Source organism: Mandrillus leucophaeus, unplaced genomic scaffold, assembly GCF_000951045.1.
Source record: "Mandrillus leucophaeus isolate KB7577 unplaced genomic scaffold, Mleu.le_1.0 Scaffold196, whole genome shotgun sequence".
Taxonomy (NCBI): domain Eukaryota; kingdom Metazoa; phylum Chordata; class Mammalia; order Primates; family Cercopithecidae; genus Mandrillus; species Mandrillus leucophaeus.
In genome coordinates this window covers 2107432-2128230 of record NW_012101987.1, presented here as the reverse complement: position 1 = coordinate 2128230, position 20799 = coordinate 2107432, and the positions used below count along the sequence as shown (strand labels likewise).

The window sequence follows — 20799 nt, the reverse complement described above, 5'->3', positions numbered from 1 at the left end:
CTGCAAAGCCAGGTAAAATAATTCTAGAGCAAGTATGACCTTCCTAATCCTGACCACTGCTCTCTCTCTCTCTTTTTTTTTTTTTTTTTTTTTTTGCTTATACTGGGAAGGAAAGGGAAGAAGAGGTGCAAAGTAAAGAAAGAGTATGAAGGCCAACCATATCCCACCTCTTAATGCTCCTATTGGGAAAGATAGGGAGATTTTATTTGTCAAAGGTTTGATTAAACTATTGGACTGGAAATCCTAATTCCTGATTTGAACGTATGTCAGCAATGTAAAATATCGATAGTGCTGCTGCCTATTCCATAAGTGATAATAGATTAGATGTGGTCTGCTAAGATTTTCATCTAGAGGGAAATTAACCCAGTAAACATATCACAAAGAGTGGCAGAATCAACTCATATGTATATACTTTTGAGCACACATGTTTTCACAGACTATATTTTAACTATTCTCAACTTGCACTATGAACTGTTTATACCCTCATTATAGTACACGTCACATTTCTATTGATTTAATATAATAATTAAATGAATATATTTCTCTCCAAATATACCATAAGCTTCATGAGAACAATGACCATGGCCATTGTTAATGAACATTTGCATTCCCAGCACAGAGTTCACTGTTGGACATCATGTAGACAGTCTGCAGGTAAATATCTGAACAAATGAATAGATGAATGCATAAATCTGACTCCTGCTCCACTAGTGCAACACTTATCAGACTTCAGGCCAACTATCCCAATTTATCACCACAGCTCCAAAGACAGTTGGTCTTCGTTTTATTTTATTAATGTACACTTGATAGATCAGAGAGGTAAAGTAACGTGACCAAAGTCACACAGCTAGTAGCTAGTCTAGCTATTTCTACCCAGTTTTTCTGCTCTTTCCACTGCCCATATTTCCTCTCTGAAAAACTTTCAGCACCAGTTTTCACTCCTACAGGATGAGTCATATCCGTTCCAAATATTTGTGTCTTCCCGTTACCTCCTACCCCCAGGCAATGACCCCAACCTCCCTCATCCATTTCCATGGGCTAATAGGGTCTCCTGGGTGGAAAGCATTCTGAAGGTCACCTGGTCAGAAATCCCATCTAATTTTTCATTTACCACCAAATAATCCTCCAATTTATTCCTGGACATTTCTAAAGATGTGGAAATTAGTACCTTTCCAGGCCTCAAGTTCCACTGTGGAAAGACTATTAAACTTAGACTAACTTCTCATCTGGGAACCACACTTCTCATCCTAAGCATCAGACCCACGCCCAGAGTTAGGCACTTTACACTATTAGATGCCTTATCTACAGTACTCATGCCTGGTCTCTAGTTGGGGTGTAGGGTCATACTAAAATTAAACAACTAACTAGGTAGATGAAATTCCTATCCCAGGAACCCTGGGGCACTCTTGGGTAGCTTCTGAGAGGGTATATGTGTATGAGTATGTGTATGTTGTGGTGTATGTGTTGTGTTCATATTGCAAGCACACACACACACACACACTCACACACATTTGGGGAATGGAAAGAAGCAACAGTGGAGATTCCAAAAATAAGAAGACAGAATTATAAAACTGCCAAACCCTAGGACAACTGATTTCCTAATCTAAGTGAATTTGGAAGCTCTTCCCCTAAATGTATAAGTAATAAGCACAATTACAGAGGGGCAGCTATAGCACAGTGTTTTGCTTGAGTTTAAATTCCATCTTTTTCATTTTCTAGCTGGGTGACCTTGGAACAAGACCTTAACCTCTCTAAGTCTCCATTTCTTCATCTGTAAAATGCTAATGATTTTAGTACCTAAATATTGGATTAGAAGATAAATGACAAACTAAACTTAATGAAAAATATCCAATGCTAGGGTGTCAAGAGCATCATCAGAGGTCATTTGTTCCAGCCCTTGGCATTCATCCTAGCATTATTCAACTCTTGTACATGTCTGAATCTGTAAATCTTCCCTTGAAACCTGCCTGATGGTTTAACTGTCAAAAATTTCCCCTTAAATTACCTGTCTTCTACCTACAAGAAGACAGTAGACCAGGGTAGAATTGAATGCATAAGTCCAAAACTGTTGAGTCAGACCACCTGATTTCAAATCTTAGTCAAGTCACTTCACCTCTCCAACCTTAGTGTGTTCATTTGTAAAATGGGGACACTAATTCCTCATCCAACTCTTCTAGGAATAAAACAAGATATGTTGTGCTAGCCCATTTTCACCTATGATCTCATACAGTTTTCCATCATCCTACAAAGTAGGGATTGTTGCCCCCTTTTACAAATGAGAGAACTGAGGCACAGCATGATAAAGTGTAACTTGCAAGAGGATACGTGTCTTCAAGTGAAAGCAGTCAAATTTCTGAGGCAGGTCACACTCTCTGTGGGAGAGGGACCCCTGGATGCTGCCCAGTAGCCTAGTAGTGGCCAGTGTCTTGGCCAGAATCAGGAATCAGTCGGCATTGAAGGGTAACATCTACTTCTTCCTCCTGAGGCAAGGCAGGCTGTGGCCAGTAATAGGAGGCTGAAAAAAAGGTCATATGTGATCTCCTGCTGCCCTCTAGTGCCTACTTAAGATGATTGCTCTGGGGAAACCTCTGTTCTGATCCTTGCCAAAGAACGATCATAGCGTGCAAAGCAACTTGCACTGAGGGAAGCCAGGGAAACAGTAAAAGCTAGCTATGATGCAAGGAAGCTTAGTGCAATGACTAAAAGAATTCTGAAAGAGCATTTGCTGAGGCCTATTCAGTGCCAGGTTTACAGCTAGGCACAAGGGGGAAAAATATGAATAATAATTTGTTTCAATCCTTGTGGTACTCAAGTGTAGAGATCTGATGGGGCATGTTGGCTGGGAGGGAAAAAACAGAGATGGAGAAGGAGATGCTGAAGATATGGCAGAGAGAAAAGATAATTGATGCAGCAGGATCTTAAAGGAGACAGGAAGAGAAAAAATTCCAAGGTGGTAATGGAAGGGATGTGGTCTGAACTTCATATACATCTGGATGTGAAATTCAGTTTGGTCAAAATTAGGCATGCAACCAGGGCCTCTTTGTATAGTTACACAAGCTGAGCTCTGTAAAAAGGTGACAAGGCAAAAGGGCGGGTGGGGACTAAATCCAGCCTCAGTTTCACTTGCCATGCCTGTGCTCATGCAATTGAATACAAGTAGAGGAGCTCCTCTTCCTAATTCATATAAAAGGTAACTTACAGGCTAGCCACAGTCCTGCATGTGACCATAGACAAGCTTCTTCCTCATAGTAGTCTCTGCTTTTTATGTATAAAATAGGCTAATATCACTGACAATATAAAGTTGTTGAGATTTAAGATAATGGGCCAGGCGCAGTGGCTCACACCTGTAATTCCAGCACTTTGGGAGGCTGAGGTGGGCGGATCACCTGAGGTCAGGAGTTCGAGACCAGCCCGGCCAATATGGTGAAACCCTGTCTCCACTAAAAATACACAAATTAGCTGGGTGTGGTGGTGGGCACCTGTAATCTCAGTTACTCGGGAGGCTGAGGCAGGAGAATCACTTAAACCTGGGAGGCAGAGTTTGCAGTAAGCAGAGATTACAACATTGCACTCCAGCCTGGGCAACGAGAGTGAGACTCCATCTCAAAATAAATATATATAAAATGTAGGATCATGCCAGACACTTAGTAGCCACCCAAAACATGCCAGTTCTTGTTATTATTACTATTACTAGTATTATTCTAACAACATAGTCTTATTTTTAATGCAGTTTTATTTTTAAGATGGTGATAGGAAAAGTGCTCGGAAAACGGAGAAGATAGAAAAGAAAATCACATTTCCCAATCTTCTATTCTTTGCCAAACGCAAGACATTGTGGATCTCGTGGAATCCTCACAACAGTGCCTTGGACAAGTAATGTCGTAATTTTTTAAAACTATAATATACAGCTGAAAAAACAGAGTTTCCAAGAAGTGACAGACCGCAGTCGAAGGTCATTAGGCATTCAAAGCCTGACTCCAAAGCCCCTTTTCTGTCCAAAGGAGTTGCGATGGATCATTAACAGGAGAACTGCCTTCTCTTTCTTGGGATCAAGTTGTTTTACTTTCTTAAAAACTCTGTTTAAAACTTACCCCTCAAGAAGAGATTCCAAGATTAGTTCCTTCCCAATTCCTTCCTCCTCCTTCCAATCACTTCTCAGGCTAGGAGTCAAAGAGGAAATGCTCAGAAACGATTATTCTTGGACAAGGCTTACGGAATTGGAGGCCTCTGAGATGCTAATGGCCTGCTTTAGATAGACTCCCAGATTGTCCCACCTGAACATATTTGAGGCAGGAGAGCAGGCCAACAAGGTATACTAGCCCACCTTGGGGCCAGTGGGAGGCCACTTTGGGGCCAGTGGGAGGTTGCCAGTTTCAAACATCCAGGAGGGTATGAACATCGGCTGGAGTCATCTAGGAACCATTAGCCAGTTAAGGGAACCATTAGAAAACAAGCTGCTACTCTCTTACCACTTTCCTGGGGGTTCACAGTCTTGCTTTCACATTTCTAACTTCTTATTTTTAACAAAATGTTTAAAATACTCATGTTAAAAGACAACCTTTAAACATGTTAGTAGGCATTACTTTTGGAGAACAAGTTCAAGAGTTACTTCTCCATTAGCTCTCCTCTGCCCTGTAAACTCTGCTGCTAGGGGCCAGGAGAAGGATTAATGAGCCCACTCAACAAAAACTAAAAGGGCTGAAACTCATCAGAGATTGCCTGTCTTACATTGAGGCTATCAGTAAAATTAATATTTACAATAGCTACAATTTTACAGGCACATATTCCAGGCCAGATGTTCTGTTACTTAATTTGCATACATTATGCCCTTTGGTCTCTATAAATCCTAACAGTGAGAGGTACGTTTCATTACTGCTTTTTAAAGATGAGCAAATGGAAGCTCACAAAGGGAAATTCAGGGATCCAAGAACACCTGGATTGCCATTGCGACCTTCCTTAATTCTAAGCACTATTCCACAATATTAGGCTGCCTCCCACTCTGCTACGTTGCTAGAGATTCAAGTTAAGGTAGTTATAAATTCTGGAAATTGAATATTCAATTTTTGTTGCTTCTGCCCATTATGTCACAGTAATCAGTAATAAATCTCTTACCATAGTAGTCTATGGACAATCAATAGGTAATTGGTTGAAAAATTATGAAGCATCCAAATAGTGGGGTACTATGTACTTAAAAATGAATTAGAATAATACTGTATGTGATTGTAATAATCACAAATATATTTTACTAAATGGAAAAAATGAATGTGCAGAACAATGTTTAAGGTTTTTTTGTTGTTTTTAAATAGGTACTGGGCCTCTCTGTTGCCTAGGTTGGTCTCGAACTCCTGAGCTCAAGCAATCCATGTTCCTTGGCCTCCCAAAGTGTTGGGATTACAGGTGTTAGCCACCATGTCCAGTTCAGAGCAGTGTTTAAAGTGCTATCTTTTGTATAGAAAAGAAGGGAGTACTATATATATATATATACACACACTATATATATATTATATATATATAAAATCCAGGGATAAGAATAGAAGCCAGAGTTTTGCAGTATATCTTCTAAGTTTTAGCTTTGCACCACACAAAAGTTTTACATACTTTTTCTTTAAATCACAAAAGAAAAACAAAAACAATCTCTACAAATTATATACCGACTGAAAAAATATCTATAACTCTACATCAAAGTGTTGATATAGCTGTATAGAGAAAATAAATATTTAGAGTGGCTTTTAAATGTAGTATTTTGATTTTACAGCTTAGTGGTGTGCCACCACACCCAGCTAATTTTTGTATTTTTAGTAGAGACGGGGTTTCACCATCTTAGCCAGGCTGGTCTTGAACTCCTGACCTCAAGTGATTCACCTGCCTTGGCCTCCCAAAGTGTTGGGATTACAGGCATAAGCCACCATGCCCAGCCTGTACTACTTCTCATAAAGCCACCACCCATCAATCAAAAACATCTATTTGGGATGCTGAACAAACACAAATGATCTGCAAATCTAGATGTAATGGTCTTACCACTAGCTGTAATATTGGTGATATAGCTTGGATGTTTGTCCCCTCCAAATCTCATGTTGAAATGTAATCCCCAGTGTTGGAGGTGGGATGAGGTAGGAGGTGTTCGGGTCATGGATGTGGATCCCTCATCAATGGCTTGGTGCTCTCCCTGTGATAATGAGTTACTTCGAGATCTGATTGTTAAAAAGTCTGGGACCTCCCTCCCTCTCCCTTTCTTGCTCCCTCTCTCTTGCCATGTGATACACCTACTCTTCCACCACCTTCCATCAAGACTAAGAGCTTCCTGAAGCCTAACCAGAAGCTAAGCAGATGCTGGTGCCATGCTTGTACAGCCTGCAGAACTGTGAGCCAAATAAACCTTTTTTCCTTATCAATTACCCAGTCTCAGATACCACTTTATAGTGACACAAAATGGACTGACACAATTGGTATTGCTATTTTGAAATAATAACCTGTCTGTTGTGGGCTATAGCAAGTAAGCCATTACGTTACTGTGATTGGGAACTAAGCTTTTTCAGCATTACAGACAACCAATTCAGGTATTAAGAAGTGTTATGAAAAATTATGTAAACTGAAATTTCAGTTGGAAATCATAAAAACTTACGACTTGTTTTTCTCTTTGAAAAAATAAAAACATTTCATAGCTCTGCCAACTGAAAAGGCCTAGAAATAAGGATAATGTACTAGGCAATAAATACCCCTACTGCCCAGATTCTGGTTTCTAAATGCTATTTTTCATTAAAAGGAACAAAGGATACTTGGAAAAATTCCTGAATCCAAGTCTGGAACAAGTATGGTACAAGCTGAGCCTGGGATGTTTTGTTATAACAAAAAACAAGGTCAGGACTAATGAAGTCATTTCAAAAGGACATACAAACCAACTTAAAGAGAATCACATTGGCCTAACATTAAACAATTCGAACAAGGAAAACAATAATAATTGCAATTGATTGACATTTATCAAACAAATAAACTTCCATTAATTCATAATGTTCTGAAAACTGAAACCAAAGCCAAACCAAAACCAAGAAACAAATAAAAACCAAATTAACAAAGCTCATCAGTTACTATTAGAGACTGCTAGGAGACAAACATATTGTTCTAAAAATTGATAAAAGAATGAAGTTATCAGCCATGCTTTGAACTGGATTTCAGGGTAATCACATTTTTTATGGAAATACTGCAGGTAATAAGAGCAGTAATAATGACAGAATCACAAAATTACCATTTCATAATTTCTAATAAAAGAATAGATCTAGACAACTATCATCAATGAATCCTAAAACTACTAAGAGAAAGGCTAATGAGAAAATTTCTAATGAATGGATTGGACTGATAGGTTCTGAACTTGCTGATCAAACTTAATGTGACTAAAAGTAGTACAACAGGCATTAAATGCCTCTGATATGATTCTATAAGATGCACACGGCAATCCTGTGTAATTCAGGTGGTGCTCCTTGGATGACAGACAGAATTTGGGGGTCTGCAGACTTGTATAGGGAAAAAAAAGTACCTTTATTTTTAGTATCTTATCATTGCAATTTACTATTTCCTTAAATTATGAATGCCACTAACAAAATATAGTAGTATTAACATTTCCTATGACTGACATAATGAAACTCACATGTACTTCTATCACATTACAGTTATTACAAATCTCAAAGTACTTATGGTTGACCCAACTTAGAATTATAATAGACTACTAGATCTTATCATGAATAAAGATGCAAATATATTACTGTATCATACTTTTAAAATATTTTGATAATTATGTATTGACCTAATTTATTTCTTTTGTAGTCTTTTGTATTTTATTTTATTTTAAAACATTTTTCTGAGAAAAGGGGTTATAGTCTTCATTCTACAAAAGGAGCCTATAAGACAAAAACAGGTGGTGAATCCCTAAAAAAGAGGAACAAATTAACACCATGAGGAAGCACTTAGCTCAATCTGTAATCTGAATAGTTCTAAAGGACAAATGAGCCGACATCTTCAACAAATAACAACATGGGCAAAATTAAAGTGTGGAACTATTATAGATTAAAAGAACACCATATAGACATTTTGATCCATATTATTTATTTATATTTTTATATGTATTTATTTATTTATTTTTGAGACAGAGTCTTGCTCTGTCACCCAGTCTGGGGTGTAGAGGCATGATCTTGGCTCACTGCAACTTCTGCCTCCCATTTCAAGCTATTCTCCTGCCTCAGCCTCCCAAGTAGCTGGGACTGCAGGTGTGCACCACCACTCCTGGCTAATTTTCATATTTTTAATAGAGACAGGGTTTCACCATGTTGGCCAGACTGGTCTTGAACTCCTGACCTCAAGTGATTCACCCACCTCAGCCTTCCAGAGTGCTGGGATTACAGGCGTGAACCACCACACCCGGCCTTGATCCATATTTAAATATACAGACTATGAAAGATATTTTTGAAGCAGTTAAGGTAATTTGAATATGAAATGCTAGATGTGATAATGATGTTGAGCTTATGTTAAAAAAAAAAAAACTATCTGTTTGCAATATACACTGGGATATTTACAGAAGGAATAATATAATGCTGTATCTGGGATTTGCTTTAAAAGACTCTAGCAACAAAAAAACAAATTGCAGATAAGCAATAGCTGAAGCAAAGTTGGCAAAATATTGACAACAATTATTGCTAGGTGATGAATACATAGAGATTTATTATACCATTTTCTCTCCTTGTGTGTACTTAAAATCTTCCTTAATAAAACATTGAGAAAAGGCAGCTGCCAGATTACACAAAATTGAAAAGGAAAATTATTGTTGGGAAATAGAATGAGGGGAGATTTTTCATATTCTACATTATGTACTGTTTTGATTCTTTCTTGTAAATGTGTGCTCACTTGTATTGTTTTTTAAAGACTATTTTTAGAACACCTTTAGGTTCACAGAAAAATTGAAATGAAGGCACAGAAAATTTCTCTATTTTCGTGCCCCCCCGACCCACCTGCCACATAGCTTCCCCTGTTATCAACATCTCCAACAGAGTGGTACATTTGTTACAATTGATGAACGTACACTGACATATCATAACCACGTGAAGTCCGTAATTTATCATAGTAATCAGTGCTGGTGTTGAATATTCTACGGGTTTGTATAAATGTATAATGACATGTATCTACCACTGTTAGTACCACGCAGAGTATTTTCACTGCCCTAAAAATACCATGTGCTCCACCTATTCATCCATATCCCCTGCTCCCAACTCCTGGAAACCTGGAAACTCTTGGAATCTTTATTCTTCACAGTTTTACTTTTTCCAGAATGTCATACAGTGGGAATCATACAGTATGTAGATTTCAGATTGACTTTTTTTTTTTTTTTTTTTTGAGACAGTCTCACTCTGTCACCCAGGCTGGAGTGCAGTGGCACGATCTTGAGTCACTGCAACCTCTGCCCCCCAGGTTCAAGTGATTCTCCCGCCTCAGCCTCCTGAATAGCTGGGATTACAGGCACCCGCCATCATGCCCGGCTAATTTTTGTATTTTTGCAGAGATGGGGTTTCACCCATGTTGGACAGGTTGGCCTTGAACTGCTGACCTCAGGTGATCCACCCACCTCGGCCTCCCAAAGTGCTGGGATTATAGGCATGAGCCACAGCGGCCGGCTGCCTTCTTTTACTTACTAATATGTTAAGCTTCCTCCATGTATTTTCAAGGTTTAGAAGCTCATTTCTTTTTATTGCTCAACGTAGTACATTGTCTGGATGTACCACAAGCTATTTATCCATTCACCTATGAAGGACATATTGGTTGCTCTGAAGTTTGGGCAATTATGAATAAAGCTGCTATAAATATCCATGTGCAGGTTTTTGTGTGGATATATGTTTTCAACTCCTTTGGACAAATACCAAGGAGCACAATTACAAGATCACATGGTAAGACTATGATTTAAAGGACATGAAAGGAATGCAGTATTTTGCTAGGACAGATGTAAGGATGGCTGGGCTTAGTGGGCTAGAAATGACTTAGTGTGTCAGTCAGTGAAAACAGGGAGGTAGGAGGTGAGACTCAACCCCAGAGGCAGAGACTCAGGCATCAGACCAGATTGAGGACTAGCTAAAACAGGGCTAGGGCAGAAGCAGCTTTCCATAAGATGTGCCCACCAAAGTGCCATTGAGGTAGGAGGTGAGATTCAGCTCTGGAGGTGGGGATTCAGACTCTGGACCAGACTGAGGACTAGCTAAAACAGGGTCAGGCAGAAGCCATTTTCCACAAGACATGCCCACCAGTGTGCCATGTCAGTTCATAATTGCCATGACAACACCTAAAGGTTACCATCCTTTTCCATGGCAATGATCCCATGAACCAGAAGTTACCCTTATCCTAGGAATTTCTGCATAAATCACTCCTTAATTTTCATGTAATTAAAAGTGGGTATAAATACATCTGCAGGGCTGCTACCTTGGACACACTGCCTATGCAGTAGCCCTGCTGTACAGACAGCGGGACCTACGCTGCTGCTCTAAACTTCAATAACAGTTGTTACCTAAAAAACAAACAAACAAACAAAACAGTACATTTGTAATGTTTTGTAAGAAACTGCCAAACCACCTTCCAAAGTGGCTGCACATTTTGCATTCCTACCAGCAATGAACGAGAGTTCCTGTGGCTCTGAATCCTTGTCAGCACTTGATGTGCAGCATCTTTTCATATGCCTATCTGCCATGTCTATCTTCTTTGGTGGCATGTATATTAAAGTCTTCAGCCCATTTTTTTAATTGGGCTGTTTTCTTATTGTTGAGTTTTAAGAGCTCTTTATATATTTTGGATAACAGTCCTTTATTGGATGTGTCTTTTGCAAATATTTTCTCCCGGTCTTTGGCTTGTATTCTCATTCTCTTGATATTGTCTTTCACAGAGCAGAAGTTTTTCATTTCAATGAAATCCAGCTTAGGAATGATTTCTTACATGTTGTATTTTTTTTTTTTTTTTTTTTTGAGACAGAGCCTTGCTCTGTCACCTAGTCTGGAGGGCAGTGGTGCGATTTTGGCTCACTGCAACCTCCGCCTCCCAGGTTCAAGCAATTCTCTGCCTCAGCCTCCCGAGTAGCTGGGATTACAGGCGCATGCCAACACACTCAGCTAATTTTTGTATTTTTAGTAGAGACAGGGTTTCACCATCTTGGCCAGGCTGGTCTTGAACTCCTGACCTCAAGTGATCCACCCGCCTTGGCCTCCCAAACTGTTGGGATTACAGGCATAAGCTGCCACGCCCAGCCTGCACTAATTCTCATAAAGCCACCCATCAATCAAAAACATCTATTTGGGATGCTGAACAAACACAAAAACTTTAATTGTATTAAGCCACTGAGATTTAAGGGTTTATTGTTTATAATAACTAGTACTGTTAAACTATGTAAGTACTTAGAACATGGTAAGGAATCAATAAATGCTAGTAATCACCATGATGATGACCATGATGACAATCTCCCTGGACAAAGGGTCCACAAGGGCAGCAGGTAGGAGGGCTGGTCAAGTCTGACTGAGTGGCTGGGTCAGGGGAGCTCGGCCTCCCAAAGTGCTGGGATTACAGGCATAAGTCACTGCGCCCAGGCTTATATATTGTATTTTTAAAAAGCAATAACATTTTCCTATTTTTCAAAATAAAACAGAAGAATAGATAAGCAGTGACATGAAAATAATACATTGGGTGGAGGTAAGGGGTTGGGTAAAGGAGACTGTCTCTTTGTCTGTGGCCCGGCAGTCTTACAGATGCCAGTTGATGGAGTGGTTAATGGTAGCAACTATAAAGAGGAAAGCTGGCTGAAATACTGGAGCAAAGAGGAGCAGGAGATCTGGGACTGGGGCTGAGATTCAGGGCTTGGCAGAAATTACGCCTATGAAAAATTTTCCCAGCAGCCCTTATTTAGCATTGAGTTGAGTTGAGGTTGTTAGCACTGCACAGGGAATTTTCTCTGGGCAATAACATTATTATTTCTGACCTCTGACTATCCATACAAGTTCAAACCATTACAAATTGGGTCTGGTCAATGAACATAAATGTATATGATATTAAAATAAGCTTCAAAATTCTGGACCAGTTGTTTCCATTATCAACTCAAGGAAATAAACTAGAAAGGAAAAAAAAATGTATCTGCACAAGGACATTTTTGCAATCTTATTTGAGCTTGTTCAATGTTCAAAGTTGGGTCTGTCAACTTGACAAACTCTTAGGTGGCCAGTTTGACAATTATAAAGGCCAGTAAAAAATTATTTCAAACATTTTTCATGTTAAGTAAATAAAATGCCAAAATTTATATTTATTAGAAAAGAAAGTTTTCGAATACCTAGAATTATTATAGATATGTATTAACAGAGTAAGAGGAACTTAGTAAATGTTTACAATTAGATAAATATAACCAACATCATGATTATATTAAGGTGGTTGATAAAATTGACTCTTTTAAAATGCTCTTTTATGCTTTAAATTTAAATTGAATTCAAACATCTATTGAGCACTTACCAAGTATCAGGTATAGGCTAGACTGAAAAATTTGGGGCCAAGTACATCACATCATATGGAGATAGAGTCAGAGTTTCAGCAAAAAGTAGAACTAAGTAGACCAACAGATAATAAGAAAAGGAAGGAGGAAAGAAAAAGAGATGAAGAGAGAGCAATTTGGGGGTAGGGAACAACTCTAAAATGGCCCTCAACAATCCCCCCTCCTCATATTTGCCGCCTGTTATAACCATCTCCACTTGAGTTACTTGCCCCCAACCAACAGAATATGACAATATTGAGAGGATGCCACTTCTGTGATTAGGTTACAAAAGGTGTAACTTCCATTGTATTAGACTCCCTCTTGCTGGCTTTAAAAACAACAAATGAGTCATGAAGAGGCTCATGTGGCAAAGGATGGAGGGCAGTCTCCAGCAAAAAGTCAGCAAGGAACTGAGGACTTTGGTCCAACCACCCTTAAGGAACTGAATCTCATCAAAATATATATGTCATCTTGGAAATCACTACTTCCCCATTTCAGCCTTCAGATGAGACCACACCTCCTGCCATTAACTTGACTGCAGTTTTGTAAGACACTGTGAAGGAGAGAAACCAGATAACCTGTGCTTGGATTCCTGACTCACAGAAACTGTGAGAGAAAAAAAGTGTGTGGTTTCAAGTGGTAAAGTTTTGAAGGTAATTTGTTATATAATGACTGATAAGTAACACATAAAATTTTATATTCTTTCATAAAAATTATAGTGCTGGGCACAGTGACTCACACCTGTAATCCTAGCACTTTGGGAGGCTGAGGTAGGAGGATGGCTTGAGTTCAGGAGTTCAAGAGCAGCCTGGGCAACATGGTGAAAACCCATATCTACAATAAATTATCTAGGTGTGGTGGCATGAGCCTGTAGTCCCAGCTACTTGGGGGGCTGAGTGGGAGGATCACTTGAGCCAGGGAGGTCAAGGCTGCAGTGAGCTGAGATCATGCCACTGCACTCCAGCCTGGGTGACAGAATGAGATCTTGTCTCATAAAAAATTCTAGTAATTATAAACTTCTAGACTCAGACATATTTGTTAGGTTGTATAGGAGTTTTAACTCCTTACATTTTCTCTCCCATATTCTTTTCCTCCTCAGAATTCAGTTGATAATGAGAGAAGAAAACGAGACTATTGTGTTGAGAATAGTAATAACAATAATAACAGTAATAATGATTGTATTAACAGCTAACATCCACAGAGCACTTATTCTTTACCAGGTGGTGCCTTTTGGATTTATTAAGTCATCAAACACTCACATTTCTGTGTGGTAGATGACTACTATTATCCCCCATCTTGCGGAGGAGGGAAGCAAAGTACAGAGAGGTAAAGTTAGTTGTCCAAAGTTATAGAACTTGTCAGTTGCAAAAAGATACCAATAATTATTTCAAATTATCTTTTCATCTCTTCCCAAAAATACCTTTCCAGCTGGGTGGTGTTGGGGTTCTGTCTGATTACAAAGCCCTCACTTTTTCTAGACAATGGTGTCCTTAATAAGCAAACTTATTTTATATTATTAATAATAACAAATGCAATATAATGAACATTATTACACATTAGGCAAAGTGCTATATGTTTTACATCCAATTGAGACAGGAAAACAGGGTCTGGAGGCAGGGAACATAAGGCTGATTCCCACTTAAGCTATGACAGGAAATATTCTCTTGGTAGGCAGGCCATAGGCCAAGTAAATAACTTGTAACTTTACTTCATCCTCTTTGTTTACATACAGCGTACACCCAAGTAACCAATGGAACCATCTAGAGGGTATTTAAACTCCACAAAATTCTGGTCCTTATGTTTGGGGCTTCTCCCACACTGTGGAGTGTACTTTCATTTCCAATAAATCCATTCATTCCTTCCTTGCTTTGTTTGTGGGTTTTGTCCAATTCTTTGTTCATCACACCAAAAAACTGGATATCATTCACCAGTTACATAATATCTCATCTTGCTCCCAACAATCCTGTGTTAACTATTGTTATACCTATTTTAAAGACAATGAAAGAAAACTAGAGATCTTCTTTATAAATGAAGAAAACAATACTAAGCTCCTAGGGTGGTGTTATCAGTGGAATTGTGTCCTCCCCCAAAATATGTTAAAAGCCTAATCTCCAGTACATCAAAATGTGACTTTATTTGCAAATGGGGTGATTTTAGTTGTAACTGGTTAAAATGATGTCATCCTTGAGTGGGGCAGGTCCTTAATCCAATATGACAGATGGCTTTAAAAGAATGTGTAGACATACATACAGAGGAAATGCCATGATGAGGTAGAGATTGAAGTTATGCTCACATGATGCAAAAAAATGTCTGGGGTCACCAGAAGTTGGAAGAGGCAAGGAATAATCTTTCTCTAGAAGTCTTGGAGAGAACATGGCCCTGATGACACCTTAATTTGTGTCTTCTATGCTCCAAAACTGTGAAAGAATAAATTTTTCATTTAAGCCACCTAGATTGTGGTACTCTGTTACTGCAACCTTAGCAAACTGATGAAGCCACCTTTGCAAAACTATGACTGAGATAGTGAAAGAGATCTAACTTAACTGACTCCGTCTTGCTTCTAACCTCCATGCTGTCCTTATTCATTCCTGGGCATAGGCTGAACTAACTTTGGGATAAACTTAGTTTGTAGTTTCTAGTTTAAGCAAAAATGGTAACAGCCCTTTCCAAAGCAGACCTCCTTCTTGCCTGGGGACTAGATTGCCTTTGTAGGACTAACATTAGCCACGGATCAGAAATTATGGTTTAGGAGTCATGCAGCTGGAGGTTACAAAATGCTGACCCTCCCTAAACTGCTCCTGAGATCAGTGCTTATTTTTCAGACCCTGCACTTGATGGATCAGCTGGCACCACCCAAATCAATAAACTTGCCAGGTTCTGACCCACAGACCCCAGCTGCATGACAGATGAATAACATACTCAGACACCGATACTCAGTGAAAGAGCAGCTACAGGGCCGGGCCACACAGACAGTTGTGGCAGTTGTGCACCTTTACTAGCTGGCCCTGCCAGCATTTATTCAGCACAGATTTAATGACAAAGTCTTTGAATCAACATACCTGTGGGCAGTTAATCTGGTTGCCCTCCCCAGGAGAGAGCCATCCTGCCTGTGAATGATTAAAGGTTGGTTTTAGGACAATGAGAGTAAACAAGCTATTTAGATAAAACTTCCCACAGTCTCTTGTTATTTGTTTCTTTGCTATCAACTAAAGGTAAAGAGAACTAGGCTATCTTCAGCCAAATCTTTTATTGAAGCTATGCAACCTCCCCGGCCTTCCAAGAAGGTTTGTGTCTATCTCCTATAACTATCTTTATAATTTTTATAATTTCTCCAACCACCCTGACCAATCCTCTACATAAACTGGCTCATCTGATCTTGTGGCCCCTGACTCAGGAACTGACTCAGTGCAAGGAGACAGCTTCAACTCCCTATGATTTCATCCCTGACCAATCAGCCCTCCTGGCTCACTGGCTTTCCCCACCCACCAAGTTATCCTTAAAAACTCTGCTAGCCAAATGCTCAGGGAGACTGATTTGAGTAGTAGTAAAACTCTGGTCTTCCACACAGCAGCGAGCTCTGCTTGAATTACTGTTTCTCCATTGCAATTCCCCTGTCTTGATGAATTGGCTCTGTCTAGGCAGTGGGCAAGGTGAACCCCTTGGGCAGTTACAAATTTGGGGGCTTGTCCAGGATTGCCCATGTGGCTACCTGCTCATGGTTCAGTGCCCCCCACCCTCTAGCAATGGATTCAGAGGCCAGCCCAAGTGGCTGCCTAGTTCTTTTGGACTGGGGCTGACTCTGATGCTCTATTGGTGGGGTACTGCTGATCCAGTGTGCAAGGATTTAATTGCAATGGAGAAATAATCCTGGGGAGATGTCCCTTAACTGTAGCCCTATCACAGGGTGCCAGTCTGTAGCTCCATTGTAGGGTATTTGGATTGGTGACTATCCTAGGTGCTTCTAATACCTCCTTCCTTCTCCCAACTGGTATGTAGCCCTATGGCAGGGTGTCTGTAGCCCCAATGCAGGGAGTCTGTTTACAGCTCCATCATGGTGTGTCTGTGTCTGTGTCTGTATCCCCATTGCAGGGTGTCTGTTTGGCTCCTTGTGGGGGTTCTTGGTTAGTTCTTTCTAACTAGTAGGAAGAGTCTTGGTTTGGGAGACTTCTCATTCAGGAGGATTTCGAAGAGGATTCTCAGATGGAGAATAGGAGGATAGTTTGGAAGGGATACTCTTGGAGTTCTTGGTCAGGGATCTGATTTGGAAGGCCTTCTGTCTGTCGTGTCTTTGTGTGTGTTTGTATATGTGGAGGGGATCTCAGAAGGAATTGCTGGTGGAAGTCCAGCAGGCTTAACTCAGAGAACCCTCATTATTTGTCTAGTTACATTTGGCGAGCCCTAAAGAAAGCTCAACAGGCCTGTCTCAGGATGACCATCTGCTCTTGGCCTTGCCCAGAGACCCCATTGTGAATTACCATTTAGAGGTCATCCCTTCCCACCTGGAGTGGATCAAAGACAACAGGGACCAACAGGGAAAAAGTTTGAGCTTTGCCAGGTTGATATTGGGTGCTGAACAAGGTGACTAATGTCTGTTTTGTTATGTGTATTTTGCTGGGATGAAAAATGTTAATTCGGTTCTCCATGCAGCCTGTTGGGCAGCATTTGCAAATTAAGAATCTTGTCTGTGGTTCCACAAAACAGTAAAGGGTGATTTTCTCTTGTAAAGTGGCTTGAACACCACAGAAGCCACTCCGTTCTTCTAGAAGCTGCAGAGAAAAGGAACCTGGGAACCTGGTATGCCAGCAAAAAGGGTAAGAAATTCTTACCAGCCAGATTTCTCTCTCTCTCTCTCTTTCTCTGTCTGGGTAAACAGTAAACTATTTGTCTCCCCTGCCAGGGTTTGATTAATAGAAAAAAGGATTTGTGAGACTAGTCTTAGGCTGTAGCAAATCTGGTGTACTTTGTGCTAAGAATTTGTCTTTCTGTGTTCTGTAGTGGACAGAGGGGTATCACAGGACAGAATGTGGATTTAGGATCCTTATAAGCCTGCTTTTCAAGCCAGTTTGGCAGGTTGGTCAGTTATAAACTTTACTATGGGTCCCTGAAACCAATACAGTATAAAATTCCTCGGTCTTGTTTTGTGTCCTTAAGAGCTCAACCTTGTGACCATGTGGGGATACTTTCTTTTGGTTTGCACCATCCAGAGGACAGAGATTTGCAGGTTCATGTCATAGTTAGCCATAAAAATTTTTCTTGAGCAGTTCAAAGCCTTGCAAGCTTGAAATTGGCTTCTCTAGGCTCCTTCTAGGAAAAGCAATAGAAATTGCTCAGTACTGAATAGCTCAGTAGCCAAGGCTTTATCTTTTGAAAGTGGTGGCCTGGGTTCAATTGTTGGTTTCTGGAATGGTTTCTTTCTGGTTTGTTATTAGTGTTACATTGTCATTTATTGAGGTTCCCCGCCTCCCCCCATGGTAGTTTCTGATTTCCTCTCTTGAGTTTTCCTTTATCTGAACTACCTTGTGGAGATTCTACATCTTGTAAAAAAGAAACTATGTACCATGTCTTTGAAGCACCTAGGAAGTTACCTTTGGTAAAGTTTAGAAGCTAGAAATATTGGCTGCTTGGCATGGCTAAAGCCAGGTAATAAGAGATTTGAAATGATTTATTTTTAAAGAGCACTATGGTTAAAACTCAGCTTAATTAAAATTGGATAAACAAGCTATAGATATATTTAAAAGGCCTTTATGTTTTTCTCTTATTGGAACTTGCTTTTCTGGAAAAAGGTTTTTTTCCTTCTCAACCTACTGAATTATTTATCTCCATTTTTTTTGTCTTGCCACTCTTAAAGCACACGTAAGAGGCACTAAGATAACTTCTGATAGCCTGGGCCTCCTTGGGAAAGACAGAGGAGGAGCCACAGACTCCGTTCTGGAAAAAATTCTCTGTTTCCTTCATTAAAACCCAGGAATTAAAAGTGGATGGATCTGTCTCAAAATCAAACACTCTGTTCTGTTTTGCATTGTATTATCTGACAGTTTTGAGTTTGGGGGATATCAGAAATTACTTGGCAATATGAGAGAGTTTTGGTGTGTAACTACTAGGTAGGAAGTATACTTTAAGGAATGGCTAATAGTGCTTACCAGGGATACTTGACTTTTTGCACACTTGGATCATAGAAGCATGCTATTGGCCACCTGGAAGATAAGGAAACATCCCCACCCCCTACTGGGAGATGAGACTCCCATGAGAGATGGGCTGATTACAAAATAGGCTGACTGGCTTTGGGTTGCCTTGCAATGAAATGCAGGGTAGAAGCACTGCACTGTCTTCTCCCATAGTATTTCCCTCTCTTTGGGGACCCAGGATCCAGTATAAAATGGCACCCTTAATTTTGCGGATCTGTCTTTGCCTTTAGCTGCTTATTTGCTGCCTATTTGACCCTAGAAAGGCATGCTCTCCTGGCCCTGTTCCTCCAAGGGCTCCACCCTGAAGCTAGTAATCCAATTAATAAACTGGCAAATGAAAAATATTACAAGTGCTGAAGCATCTGTCTATTTATATGTGTGTACGTTTACATATAAAAGAGCTCTGAGTAATTGGCTTAGAAAAATAAGCACTTAAATCAAATATTTTATCAGAAAAATAGAAACTTTAGTGCCTTTTTGTTCACATGACTTCAGTCATCTTTTGGAAATAAAGACAGTTTTAAAAATTATTGATAAAATAAAATGTCTTAAAAATGTAGACATTTGTATAAATTAAGGTCAGATATCATATTTGTTAAATGCTTTAAGGTCAAACTGTTTCCTTGACTTTTGAAAAGTGTTCAACTTACCTACTTTGGGGCATTAGATTATAGATAAGGCCTGGAGACAAATGAAGAGCCATGCCCACCAGCTATGATAAAAAGAGTCAGACCTTATTGTCACTTCTGTCTGATGTCCTAGGCTCCACCCCAGTACATAATTAAAATCACTTACTTATCAGGTTTTTCACTAAAAATAAAAGTTGCTAAGGGTTAACATTGTAACATGTTATTGAGACCACTGGAGAAACAGTTTTACATACAAGGTGTGTAGGGAATGTGTTTTTGGTAAAAGATCATAAGAAGGTTTGGAGATATGGCTTTTGTTAAAAGGAATGTAATTTTGTCTAGTTTAGAGGGTTTTAAAGATTGCCTTAAACTAAAAGTGTAACAGAACAAAACTGAAGGTTTAAGCAAAGTGAAAAGGGCTTTAAAGGGTTGATCTTGTAAAAAAACATTCTGTGGGTATAAACAACTTGGCTAAGATTTGAAAGAAATTATTGAGCATTTTTCCATAGGTTAAAACATTAAAATCATACTGATGTGGGGCCAGAATCTGGGCCCATATGTCCAAATAACAAGGTTTTCTTAGAAAATTGATCTGTTTGATAGAAAATTGTAAAGGGTTCGAAACAGTTTACGAAAATCTTACCTTATGATCAAACTAATTAAAACTGGATATAAAATTTTACTTAAAAAACTGGTTTTAACATTAAAGATGCACTAATGGAAACATGAAATCTGGTTTTCTCTTTTGAAGATGATTTTTATGTAATGTTAAAAGATAAGGAAAGGGTTTTGTTTTACCCTCTGGGTAAATGGCAGGGATATAAAGGGAAGACAGAAAACAGACAAATTCAGTCAGCCTCATGCTATCTTTATTGGGTCTTATTTGGAAAGTTAAGTCTCCTCTATCAGAGTAAAGGTTTTTCTTCTTTTAATAAAAATTTTTGAAGTTATCATTTTGGCCAAATGAATTAGTTATGGTTATCATTTTGGCCAAATGGATGACTTATGGTGACCTGGGATTCTATTTTATAATATTCAGTGTTTTAAACCTTTGCTATTTGAGAAACTTTCCAAAATTGAATTATAAATTACGTCTCTTTCTAACCTAATCTTTTAGATATTAAATCCTCTGAAGTCCTAAAATGACATTTGGCTTATTTCATATGAAACTCATACAAGCAGCACTGGTAAATATGAAATGATGTTTGGCTTTCTTTGGAACATTTGTGTAAATGTGTTATTGGCGTGTGTTCCAAAATTATGTAAAACTTCTATAATTCTAATATGACTTAGTATATGTTATCAGTAATAATTATAATTATTACGTTAAATGACTGTGTGCTGCAGAGGTAACAAATTCTCTTGTCAATTGTGTCTTCAAGTGTGGCTGTCCTAAAATGTTTTTGTCATCCACATACTATTGTTGTCTCGTTTTGGTCCTCTTTAACAGATG

General features: G+C 39.2%; 2 protein-coding genes across 3 annotated transcripts in view; one reads left to right on the top strand and one right to left on the bottom strand.

Annotated features, from left to right (window-relative positions):
• LOC105538642 (astrotactin-2) overlaps positions 1-20799 on the bottom strand; it is an 844928-nt gene that overhangs the window by 42518 nt on the left and 781611 nt on the right. The gene's annotated exons all lie outside the window — the stretch shown is intronic.
• Positions 1-20799, top strand: part of TRIM32 (tripartite motif containing 32) — a 73976-nt gene that overhangs the window by 33505 nt on the left and 19672 nt on the right. Inside the window, exon 1 of one of the 2 annotated variants that reach the window (XM_011978517.1) lies at positions 18447-18457. The exons of the other annotated variant lie outside the window; for it this stretch is intronic. The gene's annotated coding sequence lies outside the window, so the exon portion shown is untranslated. Of the gene's footprint in view, positions 1-18446; positions 18458-20799 lie in introns of those variants that run through there. 2 annotated transcript variants of the gene reach the window in all.